This window comes from Lepisosteus platostomus, chromosome 16, assembly GCF_059453375.1.
Source record: "Lepisosteus platostomus isolate fLepPlt1 chromosome 16, fLepPlt1.hap1, whole genome shotgun sequence".
In the NCBI taxonomy this organism is placed as follows: Eukaryota; Metazoa; Chordata; class Actinopteri; order Semionotiformes; family Lepisosteidae; genus Lepisosteus; species Lepisosteus platostomus.
Window position 1 is genome coordinate 7,028,648 of NC_142626.1, and position 21,906 is coordinate 7,050,553.

At 40.1% G+C, this 21,906-nt stretch overlaps 1 protein-coding gene across 1 annotated transcript in view; it reads right to left on the reverse strand.

The window, feature by feature from the left end:
• Window positions 1-21,906, reverse strand: part of LOC148646745 (NACHT, LRR and PYD domains-containing protein 3-like) — a 2,700,574-nt gene that overhangs the window by 2,569,172 nt on the left and 109,496 nt on the right. The window lies entirely within an intron of this gene.

Here is a 21,906-nt window from a genome sequence, read left to right on the forward strand (position 1 = left end):
ACACAATGAACACTCTCTGCTTTAATAGAGGATATAATAGATAGTAATAAAGCTTTTTAGGCAACAAGCACCTTTGTTGTATTTTTTGCAATAGTTGTAGCAGTTGTGTGGTACTGTAAAGCCATTTTTCCTAAAGTGCAACAAAATAAAATCAGCCAGCAACTTCATTGCATAATTGTGGCACCATCAATATAGATAGATGATCCTAAAAAAACAGGAAATTATCTGTACATCACTTGATAAGGAAAAAGGAGTTTCAGTTTCACCGAAATTCAATCCAAGCTTCATTAATCACCTAGAGAAGTTGTCTCTTAAGAAAACTGCTTTTTCCTGCTCGGGGTCATACTGACACAAAGCCCTTCCAGTTAGTACAGAGCACACCCTGTACAGGACACACTCACACACAACAACATAAAGATATTTCAGAGACTTGGGGTGTGTGGAACATGGTACAAATCCACATGAACTTGGGGAGACCATTCAAATCACACACACAGAGGGCCCCACTCTGGAATCAAACACAGAACAGCTACGCAGACTTTCACTTTCACTGTGCTGTGGTTTCCCGACTGAATTACTGTAAATTATTACCAAATTTAAATCAGTGTTACCTTCCCTGTTTTGTTTAAGGTATTGTCAGTTGTAAATGACTCAGTAGCTGAAAATAGCTCAGTGGCTAAACCTTTTTATACAGATACCATCAAACAGGCTTACAACAAGTCCAGAAACTCTTACAGCATTCAGATCTGTTACATATCATATTTTAAACATGTGATTTTAGTTCTGAAATACAGTACCTTAAATATGCAATTTTGTTTTCCTGTTTTTTTCCATTTTTTCCTGTTTTTAAATGTAAGAATACAAGGACACTATGTTACAAAGTTATTAGTTAGTTATCAGTTGAACACATTAATAATAAGTTTTAAGCAAAAAGTATTTTATAGTCTCCACATCAAACACAAAGAGAACTAAAATTATATCTGACCTTTTGTGACCTACAGCAACTTTTACATTTTCATCTTAGTACATTTAGTAATGTACTAAATAGCCATTACATTAAACTAAAACTGTTTGATTTAAAATCAAGTTTTATAGAACATGATGAGATTCTGTAATGATTTGTTGACAAAATGTTGAAATGCAATATGTTTTTGTCCTTAATTAGTCTATAATATAATTCTTGTAGCAAATTAAGTCTGAGAGGAATAATCTTTACCCATTACATTGTCTGATACTGAGGATAATTTGTAAAAATATTGCTACAGTTATTGGAAGGGACTATTGTGTTGTTGAAGACTTTAGAGATAATGGTCACTATCAAGTTAATATCAGCATTTGCAGTTCATGGAAGCTTCAAAGTAAGAAAAAAAAATTGATGTTTTCAGACCTCTTGAAAGTCTGAGACACATTAATCAAAATGTGTCTGGTTTCCCTTGGTTAATTATATTCTGGGCAAATGATTAGTAACACAGTATTCCAGTAACACAGGATAAAAAGACACGGAGAAAATAAAGAAAGGATGGCCAAAAAGACACAACACAAGACAGTGCCAGGCATGAGTGGAAGAAGCGGTGTGAAGAACCCTATGCAGGTCGGGTAGCGAACAAGTCCAGTAGGGCAAGGCGAAGTTGGAGTGGGTATGTAGGAAGTGTCATTATCCAGGGGGCTGTTATCCAGGGTGCGAACAAATCCAAAGGGCAAGACGAAGACGGAGTCGGGTTGGCAATCAGTGTCGTATCCAGGAGGCTTGAAGAAAGGGATCGCAAAGGTTTCGGATGGTAAGAGCTTAGGAAAACAGTAAACTGTTTAACACAAAGTGGTGAAGTGAAGGTTGAGGAGGTTTAAATAACAAATGCGGTGAGAAGCAAGAGACGTGATAGGATGATTAGCTTGTGCGTTGTAGTTTTTTGGGAATTGGATTGGGCTGTTGTCTAAATGACAGGGGTCGTGGGAATGCACTGGCATTTATCAGAATTATGTGATTGATTATGTGAGAGAGTGACAAAGAGGTCCTTGTCCAGATCAACCAAAGACCAGATCATGTACTTGAATCTTGTCAAGAGAGCTTGACATTCTCTTGTTTTTTACTCTCTGATTTCCAGTAATGAGAAATCTTAGGTGAAAAACTGTCTCTCCTGATTAATGGATGTATTTTTAGAATAAGTAGATAGGTTTCCATACCTCTTCAGGTTCCCTTATTCACTTTCTAGCATACAGATTTATAGAGAAAGATGTTTAACTAAAGGTCATATTTTGCTTAGTTTAGACAGTAGGTTAATCTCTCTTGTTGGTTTATGTAGGTGTTATATAGGATTTTTATACACTGTACCTCGTTACAGTCTGGGATTTTCTGATTGGTCAGGATATAGGCCTCTGAGACTCCTTGCTTCATGTTTAATGTTGTGTTGTTTAATGTGTGCATGTGTCTGTTTGTCATTGTTAATAAATAGTGGTTATATATACTGTAGCATGCCTGTTTTATTACTGTTTTGCCAAAGCTGTGACAGAGAACAAAGAACTCAGTGACTACTTACACCAACAACTTGTGGCACAAACCCTCATTCATCTCATTTTCAAAATGTGCGGAATTCCAAAAGTGATTGACAGTGAACAAGTTGGACACTTCTCAAGCAACATTGTAAAGCTTTAGTTATCACACAGAATCTTCAGATTTCACATTGTCCAAAGACTTTAGGAGTAGTGTAGCATAGCAATCTAACACTGAAGACATTTTGAAAATGTGGTGGATAAGAGTTTGTAGGGTCTGCAGGGGAAAGTCTCAACCCACTTTGTAAACTTACACAAAATGCACAAAAATATAGCGAAGGCTTTGGCTTTTTTCTGCTAGAGGTCCAAAAATAATCAATGTGTGTTCATTCATGGACATTCAGGTGGAGCTGACAGTTCAAGTTTAGATTTCAGTGTGTGTTAAAGGTTTAACCTGTGCTTACACAAGAGAAAAGGCACTTTTTACATTATTCCATTATTGCATATTGCACATTTGTCAACCTCAGAAGATTTTTTTTTTAGAATTGTGTTCATCTTGGTAATTCTTTCTGACATGAGCATGAATGGAAAAGAATGGAAACCTCACCACATCTCAAGAGTACATTAGCCCACATATTCTGAAGTAAAATAATGTTAGAGTGGATGATTGTCAGTAGATCTAAAATTATTCTTAACACAGAGAGGAAGAAGAGTACATACTGTAAAACATAAACAGCATAGATTTCAACAGGTTCATAAGTCATCTGACTAGCTTCTAACAATGCTGCTCATTCATCAAACCGAGGATATCTTTTGAAATAAAGGAAGGGATTCCTGAAATAAAGTACCAGGTAGGCAATCTGAGGAGAAATAAAATGCCTGAAGCACGAGACAGGAAACAAGAAGTAACCAGGAGTAACGTGCAAAGAATAGTAAGAAAAATAACAAGGATTGAACTGAACAGGAGAAGGATGTAAGGTAAATAGCAGAATACTCAAAACAGGGAAAAAGAACAGTAAGTAAAAGTCCTGAGCTCTAAGCAGAGGTAATCAATATTGAGCACTGCAAGGTCTCAGAGCAGAGTTTATATACTGTTGGCTTGAAATGGAGAGCCATGTACCTCTAGGTACACTAATCTGGGACTGGCTACAGTTGTCTTTATGGTCTGTGCCTTCGCTGCACAGCTGGGCAGCCAGTGCCTGAGGCACCCTCTAGTGGTGAGATTTTGGAACGATAACATACTGTAAGTTAATCAGTAAGTTGACTTTAATCAGAAGAAGAAATACATCAAACCATAAAGTAAGCATGCCTGTGTATTTACATATGTAGCCTGAATCATCAATATACACTTTAGGAATATTAGATCATGGTTCAAAAGGGAAAAGTGTAATGTATAGGTCAGTGTCTGGAAGTGGGCACTCATGTGGTTGATCAGGTTAATGCAAGATCTGAGGCAACAAAATAGTACCGTTACAATCAATGTCCAAACCACATTGTGTCAAAAGTAAAGTCCGGTGTGAAAACCTCTATGAAGAGAGTATTCATGGGCTTTAGTAGAAGGTTTAAAGTTGAGAGTACTGCATGTAACTTGTAAGTCATACTACCGAATACTGGGGTATGCATGCTCATTTCCTGCTCACAAGTAAATCTGCATGCCTGCATCTTTAAATAATAAGGTGTTTGTTATTCCTTTTAGCTTCTCAAAGCACAGAAGAACTGTGAACCTCTTTGTCAAGGAGAGATAAGATTTGCACAGACACAGCCATTAAAGCATTTAGCCATGAACAAAGTAGGTGTGGTGATTCTCAAGTCTAGAGAAAATGTCCCCTGCTCTGGAGAGAAACTCACAAATGTGGGGTCATTACTTAGAAAGGAATGCAAGAAAGACCTTTTGATATGCATCCATTTTAAGAATCTGGGCGCCTGCAATGGCTATGTTTTTTTATGTGGGACAACCAAAGGTGTGTCGGCGCTGTGGTGCTCTGGGACACCTGGCATCGTCCTGCACTGTGAAATGCTGCAAGACCTGTGGCAAACAGGGACATTTAGCCTCTGACTTGTCAATGCTGCCAAAGTGCAATTTATGTGGCTCGGAAGGACACGTTTTTAAGAACTGCCCTCACGCCTACGCCAATAAACTCAAAATGAGAAAAGATGAGGCAGTGCTTGTTTCAGCCAAACCGGCCCGAAAAGCCAAAGCAAACAACAAGTCAAACATAGAACCCTTGTTGGACAAAGACTCTCAGCCTCCAGCCAGGATCAGTCCTGCTGTGGCTCCGGGGCCAGTGGAAGAGAAATCCACTACGCCCCCACAACCGGAGACTGCACCAGACAAGCACGAGGGTTTGAAAACCCCCGAGAACAGCGAGGACCCCTCCCCCACTCCTGCTCCTCAGAACGAGGGCCAGTGTGGGGCCCCCCGGTGGAGCGGGTCCAGCGAGGATACCAAGGATTCAGCGGAGCTGCTTTTCTCAGACTCTGCAAGTGCTACAGATGCCCTCCTCTCCTCCATCCAGTCCATCACGGAGGATCTGCAGCAGCTGGTGGGTAAGGGGGAAGAGGAGACTGGTGCATCGGCTGCACCCCTTTCCCCTCAGTGCTCCCAGGAGCTGGACTTGAGGAAAAGGAAAAATGACTCTGTTTTCTCCCCGAGCGAGGAGGAAGGAGAGCATGGCGATGGGGACAGCTGGAACCCCTCCACCCCTCCCTTTACCCCCTTCCTTGAAATGGACTCCGTGAATGCTTTTACTGCTGCCACCCTGATGAAGGCTCATTCAGAGGATGGCTGGCAGGAAATTGGTAAGAAGAAAAAGAAAAAGAAGAAGGTAACAGGTGAGACAGAAGAGAAATGTGTTTTGTAAAGACTGGTTCCACTTTCTTATGTAATATGGCTCTAAACATAATTTCTCTTAACACCAGAGGTATCAATGACAGAGTTAAATGCCAGTCTGTCTTTGATTACCTCCAGCAGAGAGAGGGAGATGTGTTGATGTTGCAGGAGTGTGCTTTAGCCTATCAAGAGAGGTATAAAAGCTTTGAAGATAGGTGGGATAAAGGGCCTTCTGTTTGGTCAGGGGGCAATAACAACAGAGCCTCTGGCGTGGCCATTCTTTCCAAAGGATGGGCATTCAAATTGAAAAGTATTCAGAGGGTCATAGATGGCAGGTTGCTGTGTGTGGATGTGGAATGGGGGACTGTTAACCTGCGGCTAATCAATGTGTATTGTCCTACTGACGTGGGAGGAAGGGTGGAGCTACTCAAGGCACTCTCTCCCCTATTGTTATGTAGCACAGACGTGATAGTGGGAGGGGATTTCAATTGTATCTTAGAGCACACAAGACAGGCAGTCTAGCTCTCTGATAAAATTGGATTCCAGCTCACTGGCCCTGCAAAACTTAGTTCAAGACTTTAAACTCTCAGACACATATAGATGTATATATCCCACAACAGCAGGATATACATGGTCAGGGAGGAATAGCAGCTCCAGAATTGACTATTGCTTTGTCTCAGAGAGAGTGAAAGTTGTTGGGGTCACTCTTCAGCCTGTCTTCTTCTCAGATCATCAGGCTTTAGGGTGTAGAGTGGAACTCCAGGGCGGGACTGTCTTTGGCCAAGGCCTCTGGAAACTCAACACAAAGCTGCTAGAGAACGACGGGGTAGTATCCCGCTACAAGGAGAAACTATCACAGTGGCTGTCCTTGCAGTGTCTGTACGGGTCAGTAGGAGAGTGGTGGGAGGAGGTGAAGGTGAGGACAAAGGCCTTTTTCATGGCTGAGGGAAGGAAGGCTGCTGCCAGACGGAGAGGAGTGCTAGCCAGGAAACAGAGGCAGCTGCAGCGTCTCTACACGATGAAGCACAGTGGCTTCGATGTGCTCGAGGATATCACCCTTTTAAAAAAGGACATCCGGAGCATAGCCGAAGAAAGTAGTCGAGGAGTGCTGTTAAGAAGCAGAGTGCAGTTCTTGGAAGAAAATGAGAAGTGTACTCGCTTCTTTTTCAGGAAAGTGGTAGGCTCCAAGTCTGTCATGGTAAGTGTAGTTGATGAGGAGGGACGAGAGAGAACAGAGCCGAGTGCTATCCTCTCCTGCACCGAGGCCTTCTACTCAAGACTGTACAGCTCTACAGAGGTAAAGGATGAAGAAATTCATTTTTTTACCTCAAAGCTAGAAAACGTTTTGAGTGAAGAAGATAGGGAAGTACTTGAGAGGGATTTGACAGTAGAAGAGCTGAGACAGGCTATGGAGAGCTTACAGGAGGGGAAAACTCCGGGTGCTGACGGGCTCCCTAAAGAATTTTATTGCACCTTTTGGGATCTGCTTCAGGATCCGCTACTGCTCCTATTCGAGGAAAGCTATAAGACAGAATTGCTGCCTGACTCCTTAAGAGAAGGCACTATCTCTCTCTTGTTTAAGAAAGGAGCAAAGAATGACATAAAGAACTGGAGACCCCTCAGCCTGTTAGGCGTGGACACTAAGATCCTGTCCAAAGCCCTTTTCCTGCGCCTACAAAATGTAGTGGCCTCACTGGTAGGGAAAGAACGGACTTGTGGAATAGCAGGACGCCTGATGAGCGACAACCTGGCCTTGTTGAGGGATGTCTGTCTGTACTCAGAGGATCGCTCCCTCCCTCTGTGCATTTTAGGTGTAGACCTAGAAAAGGCCTTTGACCGCCTAAACCGGCAGTATTTAACATCGGTACTTGAGCACATGAAGTTTGGCCCCATCACGAGAAAGTGGATTAACCTGCTGTACACAGGTAGCAACAGCAGAGTAATGGTTAATGGCAATAGATCACGCCCCTTTGAAGTCTGTTCAGGGATGAGGCAGGGCTGCTCATTATCCCCCTTGTTATTCGTTTTGGCTATGGAGCCTTGCGCCAGGATCAGGCCATTAATGGGATACCAGTGCCTGGAAGTGGGGGAGGAGAGGTAAAGACATCTCTATACATGGATGACGTCACCCTGCTCCTCTCTGACAATGCCTCAATTAGCAGAGCTCTGCAGTGCTGTGATAGGTTCTCTTTGGCTTCCTCTGCAAAAATTAACAAATCTATGAGTGAGATTTTTTATCTGAACTGGAGGGAGCCAAAAGAAGGACATGATCTCAGGCTGCAAGAGAAGAGAATTAAGGTTCTGGGGGTGTATTTTGGAGAAGAGATGGGAACAGTAAATTGGCAGAACAAATTGCCAATCTTAAACAAACAACTGATGCAATGGAAGGACCGAGACCTCACCATGACAGGGAAGGTGCTGGTCATCAAAGCCGAGCTCTTGCCTGTCTTGAATTTTCTGGCTTCTACCTTCCCAATCCCACACCGTGTTGCGGCGGTGCTGAGGAGATTGATGTTTCAATTTCTATGGGGTGGGAAGCAGGAAAGCCTCAGAAGGGAAATAATGTACAGGCCACTGTACACTGTACACTCAGGGGGGAAGTCTGTCCCAGATATTGCTACGAAGCTGCTGTGCATTTTCCTGGCCTCTGTGCTGAGAGGCTTTGCAACAGCACCTGCAGCGCGTACCTGGACTTATTTTTCCAGGCTCTGGGTAGGTAGGGAGGTGTTCAGAGTGTGGGGTGTCAGACCCAAGCTGGACGTCCCACTCTCTGACACATGCCCTGCAATTTATGGGACAGTTAAAAGTTTTCTAAGATCTCACCCAATTGGCCATATTCCCCTCCGAGATGTCAGCGTCCAAAAACTGGAAGATTTCGTTGCACCCCAGAACAATAGGCAGACCCCTGTGGGCATTTTAACATCAGCCCAAACAAGGAAGGTGTGGAAACACACATCCTCTAAATTTCTGTGCAACATTCACAGAGATTTAGCCTGGAGTGTCGTCCACCAGTGCTTACCGGTACGAACTTTCTTGTACCGTAGGGGCCTCACCCCCAGCCCTCGCTGCGTTAGGGTGGGCTGCGGCGAGGAGGAGACTGTGACCCATCTCCTGTGGTCCTGCTTTTTTGCTAAGGCCTTCTGGGCACAGTTTGAAGATTGGTTGCAGGCTCTCTCGCCCCAATTTACCCTGACCGCTGCTTTCGTCATATACGGCATCTCTCCTGTCAAACTTCCTTCTGACGTGTTTGACAGGATCTGGGCCGTGGTGAACAGTGGGAAAGACGCCCTGTGGAGAGTGAGGAACATGGGGCTGTTCAAAGGCATTGAGGTCCCAGTCAAGGCAGCAGGTAGCCTGGCCCTGTTCATCACCCGAGAGAACTATTACCTCAGAGATCTGTGGAGAGAAGGGAGGGAGGAAGCCGAAAATCTGTGGGAAATAGAGAGCATAGGTCAATATCTCAAGAAACGGTGAAAAACATTATCATGTTTAAGTAAAGAATGTGATTTGCACCAGAAAAAAAGAAAATTCTTGCTATGTAACTGTTACCGTGTCAAAATGTAATGAGATGTGATCATATATACTGTTTTAAATATGTATATTAATGTAAAGCTTTCTGATTTGTGATGTCCTGTATTTTTTTGTGAAAAGAAAATAAAGTTCTTAAAAATCGAAATCGTACATGCCTTAAAATCATGTATAGTACAGGTTGAGAATCCCTTATCTGAAATTCCTGGGACTGGAAGTGTTACGGATTTTGGATTTTTTCGGATTTCGGAATATTTTTATATTTGCATCTATAAAATGGGACAGCTTGGGGATGGGATCCAAGTCTAAACACAATATTCATTTACATTTAATAATATAGCTTATACATATAAAGTTGGATTTTTTTCCCTTAATAATAAAAACCTTCATTTAAACCTTCATTTTGTGTTTACTTGTGTTATCTTTGTCAAATATTTCAATTTGTTTGATGATCTGAAATATTTCAGTGTGACAAACATGCAAAAATCAGGAAGAGGACAAACACTTTTTCACACCACTGTACCCTGAATGTAGTTTTATATACATTTTTTAAACATAATACCATCAGAAAGGTAAGATATCAGTCTCCACCTACAATGTCATGTTTTAATTTAAAGGTTACAGCATACGTACGCCATTTGTATTTTATTTTTTACTATACAGGTATTAAGTTTTATGTAAGGTATAAAATTAAAGCATTGAATATGATTACAGTTAAATAAAATGAAATTACACTCATACATGGAGGTGAAATTCAGATCTCACGTAAAAATAACGTTTTGTACTTACTGTACAAAAAAACAAAACCAAACATGATGATCACTGCTTACAAACTTGAAGATAAATGCAGTCCCAGACATTTAAACTACATCAGGTCCGAGAAACTTGAGGGAGAGGGTACGTCATCGATGACATCACTGTGAGCTGGAGAGTTTCGGATTTTGGAGGTTTTCGGATTTTGGAATTTCAAATAAAGGATTTTTAACCTGTATACAGATGCAGCCATTCAAAACGAGCGGGGTATGCTGCGGTACAATGCGGTGGGCGTATCATATCAAAACGCGATAAAACGCTTTATAGTATGCAAATTACATTATGTTAATAGTATCCAGAATCAGCTTGTAAAACCGCCAGGTGGAGCTAATAAAGCTTAACCCCTCATGGACAATTTTTTTTTTTCTAATTACAGAATATAGTTCTATAGTATTTAGACTTTATTCGTTTTTATTTTTCAGTATGTTAAATATTAAATTAATTTAAATAAAGATATTAGAACTATTTTAAAAAAACAAAATGACTGTTTTTTGGATATATAAAAAATTGTTTATTATTATAGCTGTGGTGACCGTCATGTGCTTCTTTTAGGTTTACATCCTCATTAAAAGAATTTATATTTTGTCTTCATGCAAGTTTCAGTAACAAGTAATCAGGAAGCAATTTTACTATATTATTTATTTACGTAATTTGTATTGTACCAAAGCGTACCTCCGTCACAATGCCCTACATTACAAGCCCTGAGCATTTTAATTGTCTATTGCAACAGCATCGACAGCAAAATGAAGTTAAAACAAACATGTTAAAATGTTTCCAAAATAACTGTCGCAGGATGGGGGCCACTGAGGCAGTCAAAGGGTGGGGATCGGTTGGGCTATGTTGATTAGTGTTGCAGGATATGGGCCGTTGAGGCAGTAAAAGGCTGGGTGATTAGGTTATGTTGATTTCCAGGGTGGTGTCAATGTTGCCTCTCACTCAGGGGGGCGACTGCAGTTGTCCCAATGAATACCGTCTAGCAGGAACAATTAGGTATCGAGACTTGGAGGTGTGAGGAGTCGCAGAGCCAGTTTAGCCAGACAAATGGAGGAGGAGAGAGAGCCGGAGAGTGAACAATGAACTGAAAGGGTCCCATGACACCTAGCTCGGCACCCCCACAGTCCTCAGACAACACCAGCTTCCTCCTGGAAAAATACTGGGCAAACCTGATTCTGCCAGGGACTGTGGAAAATCCCCTGAAAGGGATTGGCTAAGCAGAGGGATAAAAAAACCCGAGACAGGACAGAGGGGGCTCAGAACTCCCACTGGACCCTGGAGACAACACAGGCAGCGCCGGGGAAGCTGCAGAGTGCGAGACCATGGAGGCAAGGACCTATTAATCCAGGAATTGACAACTACGGGAGACATTGGCATTGTAACAAAGGTACTGTACAGAGACTTTTTAATACCTGAAGGCAAAGGACAAAGAACCCGGCCCAGCTAAAGGATACAAACTAAGCGGAATTAGAGTACGGCTCGTGGGAGGATTTCTAGTGTAACCTGAACAGAGATCGGGAAATTGAACTGGGTGATACCCTTCTCATTAAAGTGGTTGTTCGTCTCCAGGCCATCAACGACTTTCACATTAAGAAGAAATGTGGTAGTGGTCTCCCTTCAGTACTTTACAGAAGAAAAGACTGCTGTCCCTCTGGATTTCATTGTGCCCCTTTGAACTATTTTCTTGTTGTTGTGGATGTTCCTTTTTTATGCTTCTTAGAATAGTAGATTGTGTTGATGTATGTAGAAAATAAAAAGGGCACTTATACAATACAAATGCTTGTCACTGGTCTGTGTGTGCATTGGTGATTCTGGGAGATAAACAGAACCTGTGGTAACGTAGAGGGGACCTAGCACCCCGTTTGTATTGCTAGGTTGCATAGTCGTACATGAGGCAGGAACATTCCTCGCCCATAGGGTTTACCTTACTGTGACATAACCACAAGTGAATGAGTTCAATAATTTGTTTTAGATGTGTTCAAAGAGAGTGAAATCCCCTACCATGACCAGCTAAATAAATTTATCCAAAAATTAACAATGTTAATGACACTCAGAAACCTATTGGCACATAAATTAATATAATCAATGATGCTCAGAAACATATTGGCACCAATACTTTGAAAATTAAGAAGCTTCTATTTCAGAAATGTCATGATTGTTACACGAGAGAGACATTTGACATAATTTGTTAGGTATGATTCAGCAGAAAAAAAGTTTTATCAAATAAGTAGCTGCATCAGCATGGCTAGGAGGTTCCTCTGGACTATTCCGGTTCACTCAGATGACATCTTGTACCTCCAGCAAACTTATTTACTGCATCTCTTGGCGAAACAGGAAGGAGTCTGGGAAACTGCTTTAGGGAACATATCAGGGATGTGAGGATCAAAGGTCTCTCCAAGCCCATAGTTTCTTATTTCACCTATAACGACCATGATCATATTGATCTTTCTGTCTGAATTCTCAAATAGTGGAATCTGAACTCCTATTGTAGAAAGACATCCAAAACCAAAATTATCCTGAAACTACGATCACACCTGCCCCCTTCTCTCAGTGACAGACTCCTTTCATTCTGATTCTCCCTATTCATTTGCAGGTTTTGACTTTTCATCACCTGAGTGTCGATTCCACTTCCACTTCCACTTCTCTCCTGCTCCCGCCTCCCCTCCACTCCTGGCTTTCGCTCTCCCAGGCTTTATCAGCTGCTGACTTTACTCTCTTTCTCACACCCGAAGAAGGCTCCACAGCCAAAAACATTGTGTTTCTTTTCTTCTCTTTTCAGCATGGAATAAACCTATACTTATTCCAAAAAAAGTTTATTTTCTATTTGTGGCACCCTTTGCAATAGCTGGATACTTAAAGCTTCCAAATAGTTTTATCATACTGTCCAGGAGGCAGATGGGGCCATCTCCCTGATATCTGATACTCCTCAGTACCTCTGTGGGCTTAAGTGATCATGAATGTAAAGTGATTATTTAATATAGTCTGATATATAAAATTGGGTATATGCAATTTTTATGTGTATACAGCATTTAGTTTTAAATACAAATTTTAATGCCAAAGTGTACATTTTCAGATAGTAAAATTTAAAATCGAATTTTTCATTTTCATACTTCTGTTTTCTTCCTAGTAATTAATATAATTTTATCAGTTCTAAATTGTATTATAGAAAACAAATGCAAAGTAGGAAAAAGCAGAAGAATATGCATGTATATATCATGCATGAATTCCAGCAATTCAGCATGCAAAAAATAAACTCTTTAAAGGGAACCAGAGGGACATGATCAGATTTCCTCTGACTCAACAAAAAAGATCTATACTGCACAGATTTGCCACTTTTCTCACACCCTCTTTCATGGACGGCTTTGCACACTGATCAATTCAATCTAACTGTACCACTCTCTCCTACTGTTCTATGCATCCAATCTAAACTAACACTGCCCACCTTTTCACCACCAAAAATAATTCTTTCCCAGACAGAAAGTGTAACATTTGCCTGATGTGCCAAGCCATCAATTAAATTCAATCCACAGAACAACTCATTGATAACTCCGATCCTAGCCTTGTCTGTTTCACTGAGCAGTGAAATCCATCTACAATTTCAGGCAAGATATCAGTTCTATACTGCGCCAGAATTTCATTACCTTTTTTTTCTGTACTTGCCCTGTCGCCAATTAGATTTGTAATTTTGCCGAAAATTTCCTTCTCAGAACGTGTTGCATCCGAACCCTTGCTTCCACTGTTAACAACATCTTGCACCATCTCTCTAACTGTGTCAAACATGAACTGAGCTGAACCTGATGCCTGCTTTCTGAGTCCTAAATGCATTCTGCTACCATCCTGGAAAGAAATCCCTGCAGTTCCATTTTTATGACAATATTTAGTGGTCCCATCTGTGGCAAGGGTTAAATTACTTTCTAGCAACAGTTTTTCTTTCAGATGTTGCAAAGAAACTTGCCTCGCTTCTAACACAATATATTTACAAAAACATTCCCTGGTAATCTATTTACCTAAATACCTGAATACCTACCAATTTATCAAAAACTAGTCTGACTATCTGAGAAGCCTTTCATGCACTAACGCCCATGTTTGCTACTAAATCCATATAAGCCTCTCTTACAGCATCATTATACTTGCCTTTTTCATACATGCTAATATTGTGACTCACTATCCTGTCTATCTGTTTTCAAGCCTTCATATTCTCCCTGCCAGAACTGTACCTCCTCATTCAGGTCCCTCACCCTATGTGCTAAATCTGCTTCAGAATCACATTTCCTTTTATAATACACAACCTTCTGCGATTCCTTTTTTTGTATATCTAAGATTTTCCAACTGTTCTTGCAATTCATCAATACTCTTCTCTAGCTGTGCCTTTTCCTTCTCTGACTCACTTTTCTCCTGTTCATTCAAATGACTACCTGCTAACTTTTTGCTCAAGTGTCCGAATTTTACTATCCCTGCGTCTAAGCCTTTTATTCACATTCCTAACACTTCCATGTCCTAACTCTTCATTTGCCTTGCTTAATTTATTTGAGAGAGCTTGAATTTCATTTTCAGCCTTATAAAGTATGAGTCCTCTCTTTTATTTCTTGTCTAACCTAGCTCTTTCAACATCCAGCTTCCTGCATTCTTCCATTAATCTATGCACATTTATAACTGTGCTCCTAATTCACTAACTACTTCATTAGTGCACTTTACATCACTTAATTCACTCGTTCCTGATCTTACATCACAAGCAGAGCTAATGCTAGCTGTTTGCTGTGCATCTTCTGCAGCTGAAATTTCACTGCTCTCCTTTCTTACTAGGGGCAGAGCAAAGATCTGGCTGTCAAAATCTTCCCTTTCAATTTTTCTTAAGCGGGATTTCATATTGCTGATCCTCTGTACATAGAAACTAATCACTCGCTGAAAATATTATTTTTCCTGTTCATTTCTTAAACCTAGGTCGAAATTATGATTGAAGATATCAAAAAGCATCTGTTTCCTATTTGAGTTTTGGGCTCCGGAAAATTTGTAGATCTCCATCATCGCTCTGTTCGTCAAGATTTGAACATCTAGTTTTTGTATTCGTTCAAATTTTAACTTTGCATCTATCCCTAATTCCTCGAAGTAGCTACTGATGTATTGCTTCCCCTTACCACCACGGCACACAAGCGTTTTCTCCGGATTCATTTTTTTTTCTTTCTCAGTGTCTCTCTCATTCGCTGCGGCTCGGCACCAGAACGGTTAAAGATGGTGTCAAGTCAGGCACATGGGGGCGGGGGGGCGTCTTCCCTCCTCCATAACTAAAATGCCAAATAGGATTGGTTTAAGCGACATACACAGTCATGTAACTGACAGTTTGAGGTAGCCTCTCGTTTAGATTCCGCTTTGTTACTGATAGGTTAAGCTTTCAAAACTCAGCCCTAAAGTCACGTGACTAATGTTTCCCCCTGTTTCATTGGTTAAACGCAATTATCACAAGAACCACCATGGTAACTGGGATGTGTAGTTTTTAATCAGTTTAAATTATAACTGTACGTACTGTCTTCGTATTTGTCCAGGGCTTTAAAGAGAGGGCGTGCCAAAAATTTTTGGTGCCGTCGTCTCCGCTTTAAAGGTACCCCCGTTGCGGAAGAATTTGACCTCGGAACGTTTGACCAGTGTATTAATATACAGTAAATTAAGAAGAGTTGCAAATTTATCATCAAATGTATTTGTTTGTTCTTCACTGTCCCCTGTCTCTGCCATCAACTGACCCTGGACCCTGTTCCTGTCAACAATTTCATCGAGCTCATCAAAAACAGGAAAGGGGCAAAAATGAGTGCGACAGACCAAGGCTACCCTGAAAATACTTCATGGTTTAACAATCTTCCTCAGGTCCTCTGTCGGGAGAAGATTGATGGGGCAAAGAAATGGAGCATTGAGTGGAGTGGAGAAGAGATCTGGATTGGGGTTTCCTATGGAAGCATCCAAAGGAAAGGAGATGGTTCCACAAGCCAGCTGGGAAAAAATGTGAATTCCTGGGCTTTGCACTGCACTCAGTCAGTTTTTGAGGTCCTCCACAACAAGGAACAAATCCCCACTGGTCAGCACTCATTTCCTAGGATAGGAGTAGAAATCAATATGGATGGGGGAAAGCTGGCTTTTTATGGCATCAAAGATGAAAGGATCCTTCTCCATACTTTCTATTGTACCTTCACTGAGTCTGTCTATGGCGCTTTCTTTCATGGAGACAAGGCTGAGATTAAATTAATTGCCTGAGTCTTCTTTGCTTTCAGCATTTTTGCTGTTTAATCTTAAATGGAGCTTCACTAAAATTGCAAATAAAATGTTCTGAAATTCAGTTTTGCCTTTCATTTTTCTCTTCACCAACAACACCCATTATTTTCACATGGTTTACCTACATAGAAATTGTAATAAACTATTCTAATACTTTATTGATAACAGTAACCAGAATCCATTATGGACTGTCTGTATTTACTGCCCACAGTAAAACATCTCTAATTCAATCTTTTTTTATATATTTTATGAATTAATGCATTTTAATTTAATTAATGTATTAATTGTCTTAAGAAAACTGTTGAATCACTCTTCCAAAAACTTAAGGCAAGATACACAACAAATTACCAGCTTTATGGAATATATGAGAATTATATTAAATTCATATTCTGCTTTTATGCTAAAAGCAGCAAAGCAGTTTCAGAAAGAAAACACATTGAAAAAACATAGTGTAAGGTGGGTTCAGGCATGATAGCAGCTCTGGCCTGAACTACATTCCTCAGGAATGTCCTGCCACCCTCAGTCACCTCACCAGGTGGAGGAAGATGAAGGTGTTTTAAAATGAGGAGGCTGAGACTTCCTGGTATGCTGATGGCAGAAGAGAAAAACAAGAGAAAATGTCATGTGTGGGAAAAGAGAGACCATACAGAAGAACCAGAACCGTACTTTATACTTCAAATATATGGAAACTCTTTGAATAACCCATTGTTATATGACAAATATAATGTAGAATATCCTTATATTTGTCTCACATTTTCGCCACGTGTTTAAAATATATGTCTCACAATATACTGTATCCTTCCATCCTTTTTCTAAATGCTTCATCCTATACAGGTTAGTAGTGAAGCAGGATACACCAGTCCATCAAAGGGCAAAAGCACACAGACTCACACATACGCACACCACAATCCCTTCTCACAGAAACCAGTTAACCTACTACTATGTGTTTGGACAGAGTACCGAGAGACAACCCATGCAAACACATGGGGAACTTACAGACCCTAGGTCTGGAATTGACTCCACAGCCCCAATGCTGCAAGGCAGCATCACTAATCACTAACCACTGCAACATTATAGTTTATTTCTATAATTGTAAGGACATTTATAATAGCGATTCCTAAAACACAGATGAAGAATATAAAACAGTGAGCTTATTGTCAGTTTGGCTGCAGTTTCACTGGACATGAGCTGTTTTTTAACTAAAATATGTGCGCATAACAAGCAACAGAACATGTATTGTATGATGCAAGCTGGCACTTGTTTGAGCAAGTGGGTTCAGATGCAATGCTTGAGATGTACTGTACATACACTGGTGGTGCCAGAAAGCACTAGCAGCTAAATGTGAGGAACCAGCTGCTGGAAGACATACAGAGCTGTTAGAGCTGTAGCAGGAAGAAGATGATGCAGAGGTAGAACAGGAACCACTCGCTGATGCATGTAGGCAAGCAGAGCGTTGTTTTCTTGGTCTTCTGGTTTTCAGCTGTGCCATATGAGTATGTTGTGACAGCGTCTTCATTATGTTTATACTGGTTGCCATGGTGAGTTGCTTGGAGGGAGGCAAGAAGAGATCCGTTGGTTAGCAGGTAGCTGTACTGGAAGTGGATGCCTTTACTGATTACTTGGATATCAGTGAAAGGAAGGCTGAATGGTGCAGGGAAACTTCTCTCTTGCTGCCTATGCCCGTGCGCTCAGGTGAATGTGGATACCATGATCCAGTACAAACTGGCTCTGTGTGCTCACACCAGCTGGGAAGAGTGGGAATCAGGGACCAGGGTTCCTGCTGTGCACAGGGAAAAGAAGGATCGGGAAGGGGGGGAGGGGGTCAAAATAACATGTACAGAGTACATAGGTGCAGTAGGTTGGACATTTGACTAGAAATGGGAAGAAAAGAGGGAAGGAGGGAGAATAGAGAAGGAAGAGAGAAGAGGAGAAAAACTGCCATGGGGGCAGCTACACCAAGAGACCTGAAAGAAAAACACAGACAGTGTGGTGTTCACTGATCTGTTTTCTTTTGAGAAAAAGCATTGAGACTGAGGGGTGAGAGAGACTCTGGTCCTGGATGAATGCAATGAAGGTGAAGTCAACACAGCACTGTACATATCTGTCTGTGACAAAGTGAGACAGAGTGCTGAGAAGATGCGACCCAACAAGAAAAATGTGGAAGTCTCGGGTGCAAAACTTATATACACAGGAGAGTGGAGGTGTGAAAGATTGGGATATAAAACTTTCCTCCCAAATTTCTATTATAACCTTTTTAGCATTCCATTAAGTAGGATAAAATATGCATGTTTGTGTAATAAGTTCTTATTTGCAACTTAAAGACTGCTCTGTTCGGTAGCACTTTACAATAAGGTTGCAATATTAAGGGTTTATAAATGCTCTATTAATAATGAACTGACAAAGATTCATAGTTTATTGAAAATAAATAAAGTATTAATTAAGGATTAACAAAGGGGTTCTTAGGCCTTTATTTCCTGTGATTTTCAAGCTTTGTAAATGGATCTAACACAAACTAATACTTTATAGAGAGTGAACAACACATTAACAGATGTCAATTTTTGTTTTGCTAAACATGAATTCTCTGCTCTGTGGAAGAGCAACACAAGCTATCTCTGGCACACCTACTGTGATTGCTTTATAGAACACCCTTTGAAGAAATCCTCAGCTTACTCAACAACAGTAAAAGATCACAATTGAAGGTATACTAGATATTAATGGTAAACATAGATGGGTTGAAGAGAGTGTGTAAGCAGCTCCAGGCTGTTGACTCCTTTCATCCAGGACAGTGATAGAATTCCGGTATGTTCTTTTATGAATGTGCTGTTACAGCATTCTGTTCTTATAACCATCAACCACATTCAGGCTAAACTTTATGAGCAACCTTCCCATTTACTAACCCCACATTGGGTTGATATATAGTATTAACAGGCATTTGTAAAGGCTTTATAAGCCTTTTAAACGTTCTTTGCAGCACCTCATGTAAAGTGTGAACCTATTCATGCTTATTAATGCAAAATCATGTTGCAATTAACTATTAATAGACATCAGTTCACACACTGTCACACACTCGTACAACCCCCCCCCCTCCCCACCAGCACCTCAGCAGGACTGCACAGTGACTGTACTGCTACAGCTTGGACATACTGCAGGTGCTGAGGGTGAAGGCAAAGACACAGGACACTGCCTGTAAAGGAGCTCAGCTGCACACAAACACACTGAACTTCAATAATAAAATAAAACATAAACTTCTTCTGACACTGAAGTAAAAGATGATGAAAACCAAACCATCTGATTTACTGTAATGCTAATTAATACATTTTTACATGTTAAAGATTAGAAGTAAACATGCTTCAGTTGTATCTCTTACTTTAATTAAATTCAAGCATTTTAAAAAGTAGTTTAAAACTATTTAAACCATTTTTTACAGCTTTTAAAGTTACGCAATGTTTGAGTTAGGCAGGAACACAATGAAGTAAGATACAAGATGTGAAAAGGGTTAACTTAAGTCCGTTCTGCTTGAAGATTAAACTTCTAAGCAACAGGAGTTTATGGCAGGAAAGGGAGAACTGATAAGGGTTCCAGATGCCAGCCATGAAACCCCAGAGGGTAACTTAAATCCCTGACCATTTGGCCAAAAAGTTGTAAACTGGCCAGACATCGTGACCTCCCCCCTTTACCATAATAACGAGTGACATCAGAAGCATCAGGAAAACCCTATATAAACTAAAAGTTTGTACCGGCACTTTGAACAATACTTTGGTTTTGTTGTTTCTTGCGGGAAACAAGACTTCAGTTCTATTGTTCCTTGCATGCAATAAACTCACCTGTTTAACTTAATCTCGGGATCCAGAACCTTATTCTTTCTGTTACAACAACATAATTGTATCTTATTTTTTTATTTTTTAAAAAACCAAAAACAATCATTTGCCCATCGTGTTGATAGGCTATTCACCGATTACTGCAATTGTAAAAAAAAATAACCATTCTCCCCTTCCTTGTTTTTCCATTAAGAAAATCTTATTTTAAGATAATAATATAATCGTATATTAATCTTATATTAAGAAAAAGCTTATATTGTGTACTTCATAAAAAGTGAATTCAACATATTTACAATTTGTTGAAAATAAAAATGTAAAGTTCTCTAAAGCTTTCCCAGTCAAGAGGTGACTCAGTTTCAGGTGTGAAGAATTCAGATCCCCATTCAACTGCAGCCTAATCCTTTCCCCACACACCCTTTCCCCGATACACAAAGAAATGCTTAAACACAAAACCATCATGTGTCGATTTAAATGTCCTTCTTTCAGTTGAATATGCATGATTAGCAACACAGGGTCATTGTTATTGCATTATTCCATTTCAGCTCAAATCAGTTCTGTATTTTAACCTTTGTTCATCTCAGGGTACCAGTGGAGCCCCACTTTCCACTTTTCTGTCTGGGGAAGAATGCTTTTTGCCATGTACTTTATCTGTGTCTCTGAAGGGGTGCAAACTGTGGAATAGAAGGGAGCCAGAAAGGGTGTTTTATAGACTGGACCTCAGCTTTCAATTAATTTCCTTGAACAATTATCATCTAACTACCCAATTCCTGTTCCTCATACCTGTCCACAAGGTGGCTAGTCTGGCTACAGTAGTGCTAAGAGTAACTAATTCAGGATTTTTTTCATATAGGCTGAATTGAATTAACCTGAAAAGTGATTTGAAGATTACTCTGGTGTCACAAAGGATTTTAAAAATGTTTCAAATACAAACATTAAATGTGTTTTCAGAGTAATGAAACTATTGTATAAAAACTTTAAAAATTAATAACACAGGACTAACCATAGTAATGCAATTATGCAATAGACCGCAATCAAAACTAAAAACCTAACACTTGTTTTCAAAAACTTTGAGCAACAAAATCAAAACACACAACAACAACCTACAGTATATATCATAAGAAATTAAACAACATCTGTTCAAAAGGCTATACAGATGCAGCCATTCAAAATGCGTGGGGTACAGCGCGGTACCCTGCGGTGGGCGTGTCGCATCATAACACAGTATCATGCAGTATCATGCAGTATCACGCAGTGTAACGCATCATTTGACGTCATACAGGAAAGTATCTGGAATCACCTTGTAAAACCGCCAGGAGGAGCCAATAAAGCTTAACCTCTCATGTACGGCATTTGAGCTTTTAAATTTAAACTGTGTATTACAGCATGTTATTCATCAGTCATTAAAAAGTTGGTATATTTTATGAAAGCAAGATTGCTCAGTTGGGCAAAAGTACACAACCTACCTTTATCATAAATCTTTTAATTATGCAGAAATATTTAATGCATCAAAGCCTTTACCGAAGATATTACTTATAGTATTAATAATGAATGACTTTGGACAAGCTGTAAACTCAAATTATTGCCCTGGTCTTTCTAACTGTCATTTTAAACTAAAAGACTTTATTTTTTTTCATTGACAAACACCACAGCATTTCATTGATCTAACTAACGAGGACAGGACATTAGCTAGCCAATATGATAAAGGAATAAATTACTTTTTTTGTTCATTTCTTTAGCACATTTGTACAAGCACTTGGAAAATGTCCAATCCCTACTTTGTCAGGCATTTTCTTTTACTATAACAAACATAAAAACTCCCTTGCTTTTAACAGAGCGTTTCATAATTTCTAACAACGAAAATTATTTAAACTGCGACACTTATCATTCAACCAGAGCTCAAAATATCACAAGGATCCTCAAGAGCACAACAAAGACTGTATTAAAAGATACTTGTACCAGATACATGAGAATCCAAGCTTTTTTATCTACGCTTTCTTATCTATGCTAAGAAGTAGCCTTTAAAATTTATAACACAGTAAAAAGTCAAATTTCTGGGGTGTCCGTATTCCAGAGATTATGGTACCGCTTCAGAAGGGTGTCAGCCAGTCAGATTCCAGGACCGGAATTATCTGTTTTAGAATTGAGAATATAATATACTGTATAATCACGTATCTAAAT